At 43.7% G+C, this 6,779-nt stretch overlaps 3 long non-coding RNA genes across 3 annotated transcripts in view; 2 read left to right on the forward strand and 1 right to left on the reverse strand.

Annotated features, from left to right (window-relative positions):
• Nucleotides 1-6,477, forward strand: part of LOC120601153 (uncharacterized) — a 50,536-nt gene extending 44,059 nt beyond the window's left edge. Inside the window, exons 2-3 of the long non-coding RNA XR_005652372.1 lie at nucleotides 4,763-4,880; nucleotides 5,384-6,477. This is a non-coding gene — a long non-coding RNA (uncharacterized LOC120601153). The remainder of the gene's footprint in view (nucleotides 1-4,762; nucleotides 4,881-5,383) is intronic.
• LOC120601152 (uncharacterized) lies at nucleotides 720-2,303 on the reverse strand. The gene is made up of 2 exons (XR_005652370.1): nucleotides 1,986-2,303; nucleotides 720-1,377 (listed from the first exon to the last, which is right to left on the reverse strand). It is a non-coding gene; the product is annotated as an uncharacterized LOC120601152 (long non-coding RNA).
• LOC120601154 (uncharacterized) lies at nucleotides 1,318-2,978 on the forward strand. The gene is made up of 2 exons (XR_005652373.1): nucleotides 1,318-1,715; nucleotides 2,361-2,978. It is a non-coding gene; the product is annotated as an uncharacterized LOC120601154 (long non-coding RNA).
• Nucleotides 6,478-6,779: the final 302 nt, after the last annotated feature.

The raw sequence follows: 6,779 nt of genomic DNA on the forward strand, positions 1-6,779 counted from the left end.
TAGACATTCTGATTTCTAAAAGAAAAAGTGTCATTGATAGGGTGATTGTTGGGAGATGTGTCAGGACCCACCCTGGCGAGAAGCTGACCAAAGAGCAGCTTGTTTCCAGTGTGTTCTATTCTCCTGCTTGCATAAAGAGTTTCTGACTGAAGCCGTTTCTGAAGACAAACCCCGAAAGTCCACCTGTAGGTAGCCGTGCTTTTTGGAGAAAGGCCCAGTTGATGTGGGTCCTCATTGCTGTCAACATGAAGGACAAGATGAGAGAGGCAATTTCTGTCCATTTTACATTTAAAGCGTCAGAGGGAAAATGGGCTGTTATTGTTCTGCACAGCAGTCTTGTCTTTTAAGCCTGCACCTGCCGATGGGTTGCTTTTTTTCTTTTTATCTATGAATATAGAATATTCATCTTCTAGGCAGAAAGTGTTATCTCCTCTGAGTTATCCTCACTGTTCTTTGTTCCCTGAAGATTATTTAAACCAGGTCTCATTTAATTTGATTAAATGGAGTCTTTAAAAAAAAAAAAAAAAAAGTTTCTCGCCATTAAAAATCTAGAGATTTTTATTGTAGAAAATATAGATAAGAAGAATTAAAAGACACGTTACACTGTGCAGAAGTGCTGTCCACTTTTGCCAGGTATCCGTCCGTCCATTTCTACATTATATAGCATTTGCAGACAATTCTCTGTAATTGAAAATATAGAGAATTCAGTTTTTGTGATATATTTTCACTTTGACATATCATGTGAACATTTTATTGTGATGTGTAGCAAACTTTCATTAACAAATAGCTTTCTACAATAGCATTTTTAATAGCTACTTCCTTAGACATACCATACTTTATTGAAACAATCTTATATGGGCTATTTGAAGTTTCAGATACATGATAGATGATAGATAGATAGACAGACAGACAGACAGACAGACAGACAGACTGATTGGTAGATCATAGCTGTCAAGTCGGGGTTATCCATCTTTGGTCAGCAAATTTTTCTCGGTGGTCGCGATCCTGTTTTCAGCCACTTCGCTTCATTCACCTTCGTTTGTTAGCCGCTCTCGTGTCACTGGCACAGTGCTTTCTGCTCGGACAGGCAAAACTTGTGCTTCATGTTTACTTTTCCCCTGGTCTGTTCCCAAGGCTACTTGTAGAGTTTTTAAATACCTCTTTTATGAGCTAGAAGTCCTAACAAACAAACCACTTTGTTGAGACTGGAGTATAGCACTGGCACGATCGCCCGGTTTTACTGCGCGTTGCAGACATCACGAGTCGGCGAGGTGGTCCAGCTACACCTTTGCTCCACATGCAGACTCTGTGTACGGCTTTGTGAGCTGCTGTTTTTCTTTCCCTTTCCCTTCTAAATGGGCTGCTGGTGGCAAAAATCTGTTTAAACAAAGGTGAGGAAAAGATGAGTTTATTACAAGCCCAGACTTTAAAAGTTAGTTAGAAGTGTAACCTGTTAGAAACCCGAGCTTTGCAAATGGCGAGGGTATTAGGATGAATGGGGAACGGGGCACTCCGATATTGGTGGGTCACTCGGCCGTGGAGGGAATATAATTCAATGACCTAGAGAGTCCTCAACAGAGTTTTTTGACGCAGTGCCACATTTCACATGAGTCATGAAAACAGACCCATGGAAAGAACCTGAGTTAATGAATAGGTTCCTCACAATCCAGCGGAGTCTTCAAAGTGAAAGCTGCTTTTGCTTTAAGAAACGAATGGTAGCAGTTTTGGTTGTCAGCATGATGGGAAGAGGAGGCTACTGACATGTAGTGCTCAGGACAATTGGCAGGACAACCCTAATTGATGAAGAATCTTTTTAGCTAAAATACCAATCAATAGGGATGGGTTGAGACCTTCTAACCACGTCAGAACTTTGGGTTTCTTCTAAGGAGTGGAGCAGAAATCATGAAACCATAGCCATGAATTTTTCTGGGGTTCTCTCTCCTCTCTTTTCCTCTCCCCTCCCCTCCCTTCTCCTCCTCTCTTACGTCTCTCTCTCTGTCTGTTCCCGTTTCTCATAGAGGTTCTGCATAGCTAAGGCTGGGAGGATATCGGTCCATTTAAGTAAGGAGGTGCGGGTCAGGAGAAAATACAGCACTTTTTAAGTCTGATATTTTTCTCCATCTATACTTGGCTTGCAAAAGTCGAGTCATTTTTTCTGATAAAAGTCTGTTCGGTTGTTTGTCTCCTAGACCAGCTGTTCGAAGGCGGAAATCAGTCAGAACTATCCAGCTGTTAGCTCAGCCATCCTCGGGGGATCTCGTTCTCTGCCAAAAGAGCCTCAGAAAAGGCCAGAGAGAGGGAGTTGCAGGGAACAGTGACTCAGGCTTAAGATTTGTTTTCAGGCTGTTTTATTCCCTTAGGTGAGTGGAAGCGGAGGAGGCTGCCTGCATCCTAACTGGCCTCAGAATGTCAGAGCTGCAGGAAACTTGGGAGACCAGCTGATCCTTCTCTTTTATTTTATATTCAAAGAAAAGAGACTCCGACGGGATAAATGACTTGCCCAAGGCCACAGAGCCAGTTTGGGACAGAGCTCCATCTAAATGCAAACCTTTTGATTCCAAATGCAGCATTCTTTGATAACACCCGCCCCTGTCCTTTTACTTCTTGTATTATTTATTAACGAAGTTCTCTTGACTTTGTTTCCCAAATATTCCCTCGAAGACATTGCATCATTATCACATTGAAACCTATGTGATTTCAGAGACCATTGGCTTCGTGGGTAATGGCAAAGAATCTTTCACGGCCAGGAGGCAGATGTTCTCTCTTCACGATGCAGTAAACAGTTATTCACCACTGTCCAATTGTGAAGAAAGTGTAGAAGTGCTGTTCTACACCGGTTTCTGAGAGAAAAATACCCAGTTAAGCCGTTTGGCAACGTGTCTTAACGTGCGGTGTTTGCACGTCTCCCAGAAGGACTGTAGGGTGGCTTCAGTGTGCTTATTGTCATCACTGCTCTGAGATCACTAGATTTCATTTATGATCTTCCTTAGAAAGAGAAGATTCTGGCCTCTCTTCCCTTTTTTCAGCTTCTTTAGACATTCTCCGGTCTTTCCAGATTCCAGTAAGAGGACGGGCAGGGCCGCGGTGGCATGGCAGGGACCATTCTGGTGGTGACAGCGCCCGGCAGGAGACCCTCGGAGCACCGGGACTCCACTGCCAGAGCGACACTGGAGAACCCAGAAACGTCGTCGGTTGGGGAGGGTTCGGTAGGCGGGTGCTTAGAACCAGGGTCAGGATCGCTTGAGCACGTCCAGGACATTCTCTCACCACCAAGTCGCCCTGTTTTCTCCCTTTCTGCTGGCGCTCTGCCATGGACTCTCAGCTGCCCACTGGGTGATGATCTCATTTTCTTTCTGGCTTATTTTGGCTTGTCTAGCTAGGCCTTCTTTCTTTTCTTCCTTCCTTTCTTTCCTTCCTCCCCCCCATCCATCTGAATTCATCTCTTCCATCTATCCTCCATCCTTTCTCTCATCCTCTCATCTCCCCCCATTCATTCATTCATTCATCTATCTATTCATTCATCTATCTATCTCTTCCTTCTATCCTCTCTTTTCTTTCTCTTCTCTCTCTTCCTCTCCGCCTGTCTGCCCATCTCGCCCGCCCATCCATTCATCTGCCCTTCATCTATCCATATCTTTCTTTCTTTTCTTTTGGCCAGAGTATACTCAAAGCAGTTCATGATAATCTGAAGCTGACTAAGGCACCAAAGTCTTTTATAAAAGCTGAGTGAGTTTTGCATAAAAGAGTAATTACATGCAAGGGCAAAAGTCAGGTATGCCAGAAGAAATGGAGGCGTGAAGTGCCGTAGGTGATCTCTGTGGAGGACTTGCACGGCCTGGGAGAGGTCTCAGACTGGAGAGGAGGGCCTGGGTTTCAAAAGGGGAAAGGGGAGATTTACCATTTAAGGATGGATGAACTGAACACGAGCCCCTTGGTGAGCAAATGGCAGATCAGAATCTAGTATGAGGTCACTAAGAATAAATGATGTTTAACGGGCCTCATCATTTTGTAGAATGCTAATAAGCCGATAGATCAGAGAAATGCTTAATAATTTGTCCCAGTTTTAGTAAGGCATGTAGTAATAACAGCAATAAAACAGCTAACATTTATTGAGCTCTTAGTGAAAGGAATCGTTCTAAGTGAATGGAGAAGCGTCAAATTTTGCTGCTTTTGTGGGGAGTTAATATCGCTTTATCTTCTTCATTTAGAATAATGGAGCTTGCCTTTCTAATCTTTTTTGGTTTGTTTGTTTCTAGTAATGGGGTTGGCATTAATGGCTTAGCTTGGAACAGGCAGTGTGGGGTAACAGAATTAACCAGAGGTTTTTCACTCCCCACTGTCTCAGCATATTCTGTCCTGACCAGGCTGTTGAGCTCCTGGATTCTAGTAGCGTTTGGCGATAAAAGAGGGTTTATTACCTTAGCCGGTTGGGTTTTGCGAGAGAAAGGAACATGCGGGAGCAGAGAGCCAGTGGGTTCCACGCTCCCAATATTTGCTAACTGGCTATTCAAGGTGGAGGTAAGAAACACCGATGTGGATAAGGGTGAAGTAGCCCACCACTACTTCATGTTCATGGTCATGGCCTGCTAACGGTTCTCAGCCCCCTGTCATTTAGCACAGTATCATATCATGTCTGGATCAGCCTATCTGTGCATTCAGTTTATCTCCACGAGGCTGTTGGAAGACAGATCCAATTTTTCCTCATCTCAGAGGGAGTAGAGAGTGTGCGTGATTTTGCCCAAGGTCACTGTAATAATTACAGAGCTGATCCAGGATCTGTGTCTTCTGGCTCATGCATCCAGTGCATAAAACACTCCTTCGGATGGTTGAGATCCTCTGTTATGCTTCAGCAGGCCCGCGAGATGTGACAGAGCAAAAGAGTAAGTGGCTTTAAGCCAGAACCTGCCCAGGCCTCCAGGTTTGGCAGCCTGTGGGATTCCTGTCACTCTGATCTCACCTGTGGGATCCCTGTCGCTTTTATCTCGGGGTGAAAGGGTGCCTCCTGGCAGTGAGTCTCTCCCTGTGCATTTAAACAACAAGGCAGACAGCCTGGCACTTCTGAAGCACTTTCCTTTTTCCCCCAGCGTGGCACTCAGGGATAAGAGTATCTCAGTGATCCCGATGGCATACCTGGCTCATAAAGGATAGGTTTCGAGGGAGTAGGCCATTTTTTTCCCCTGAAAATTTTATGGCTCCTTTAATTTTTTTTATACCTCACATCTTGGGCCTTGGGTCTTGACTGTCCCATGGCAAAACATTATGTCCTATTCAGAGAATTCCTTGGAGAAAATCATTCGTTTGGTGATCTTTATGTTTAGTCACCATCTTTCTTGTTACAGAATCTACAGTGTAAACAGGTTAACCCTCAACTCTTTGGTTTCAGGCACCACCCTGGGTCTTGATTTTCTCAAATTAGAATGGGCCCAGCTGACGTGCAACGTTTCTTCGGTCTTCATCAATGTTTGAGTGGGAGCCTGTTGTCATAATCGGAAGTTTTTCTGGAATGGCAAAATACCAGATTTTAGTTATTTTAGGGTAAGATTCAGAAGGGCGGGTAGAAACAATGACTATCTTAGCTTATGCCTTCCTTCAAGGATATGAGGGAATGCGTTGGGTGTTTCCTGGGTGTTTCTTTTTTAATCTCATAACTGATTTGTTTGTATAGAATGAAACAAGGAATTTTTTTACATCAGATGTTGAGCTAGGAAGAACTGTATAGACCATTCAGGATTGGATTGTATTTGGAGAAAGTACATCATTACTTTTTTTAATGAAGAACGATTATGTAGTTTAAAAGGAATCAGTGTTGGTACATCTCCCTTGAAGCAAATATCATATGTAAAAATTCATATTTACATAATAAACAAAATAGAGGTGAGTCTTTTTATAACAAATATACCCTACCAATACATTTATAATAGAGTTCCCTTAAATAAGCAATCTCTTAATGCCATTATAATTTGATCTATTTCTAACCATCCCTTAATGCCATTATAAGTTGATTAACCTATTTCACGTCGTTCTTTCACGAAGGAAGGCACATCTGGATACAGCAAACCAAAGTATGTATGTTTTGAAATAGGGCTCTTTAAAAAAAAAAAAAAATTCTGCTATTGCTTGTGAAATTTCAGTAAAGTAAATATCACTTTTAAAAAAAACAGAAAACAACCCTCCAATCTCTTGTGTAATGGAATTCCAAGGCTTGCCCCAAGTTTCTTTATTTAGAGAAAGATGGGCCTAAATTTTTACACTAGAAAAAAATTGGGCCCCCTCGAAATTTCATTGTAATTGGGTTTGACTTGTGAGCTATTTTATTTCTTGTGATTTTGACAGCCACTTTTTTTCCTTCTGGGGGACATCTGGCCATTTTCTGTGTGGCATGTGCGCAGGGCACATGCACAGGGCGCAGACCACATGCAAGAAAGCTCAGGTCTAAGGCGTGCTCTCCGGCTGAGAGGGGAGGGCCACCTTGCTTCCTCTATCCCCCACCTCCCCTCCCCCTCCTCCCCCCCTCCCCTTCCTCCCTCCTCCCTCCTCCATCCCCTCCCTCCTCCAGGATCCAGGCTTGTTTTGCTGGAGGAGAACTTGGTTTCTAAAGCAAATTTGAGGCCTGTCCTGGGACTTGGGGTTGTCATACTCCCCGCCCCACCACTACATCCCCTCTGTGCGTGGCTCCAGTCTTTGGAACATTCTTTGCCCTGGGCAAGGCTCCTAACTCCGATTTTTCACTAAAAGGCCTTCTTCCCCTGCCTGAGAGCTAAGCAGGAGGCCTGGAGAAT

This window comes from Pteropus medius, unplaced genomic scaffold (assembly GCF_902729225.1).
Source record: "Pteropus medius unplaced genomic scaffold, Ma_sr-lr_union100, whole genome shotgun sequence".
Classification (NCBI taxonomy): domain Eukaryota; kingdom Metazoa; phylum Chordata; class Mammalia; order Chiroptera; family Pteropodidae; genus Pteropus; species Pteropus medius.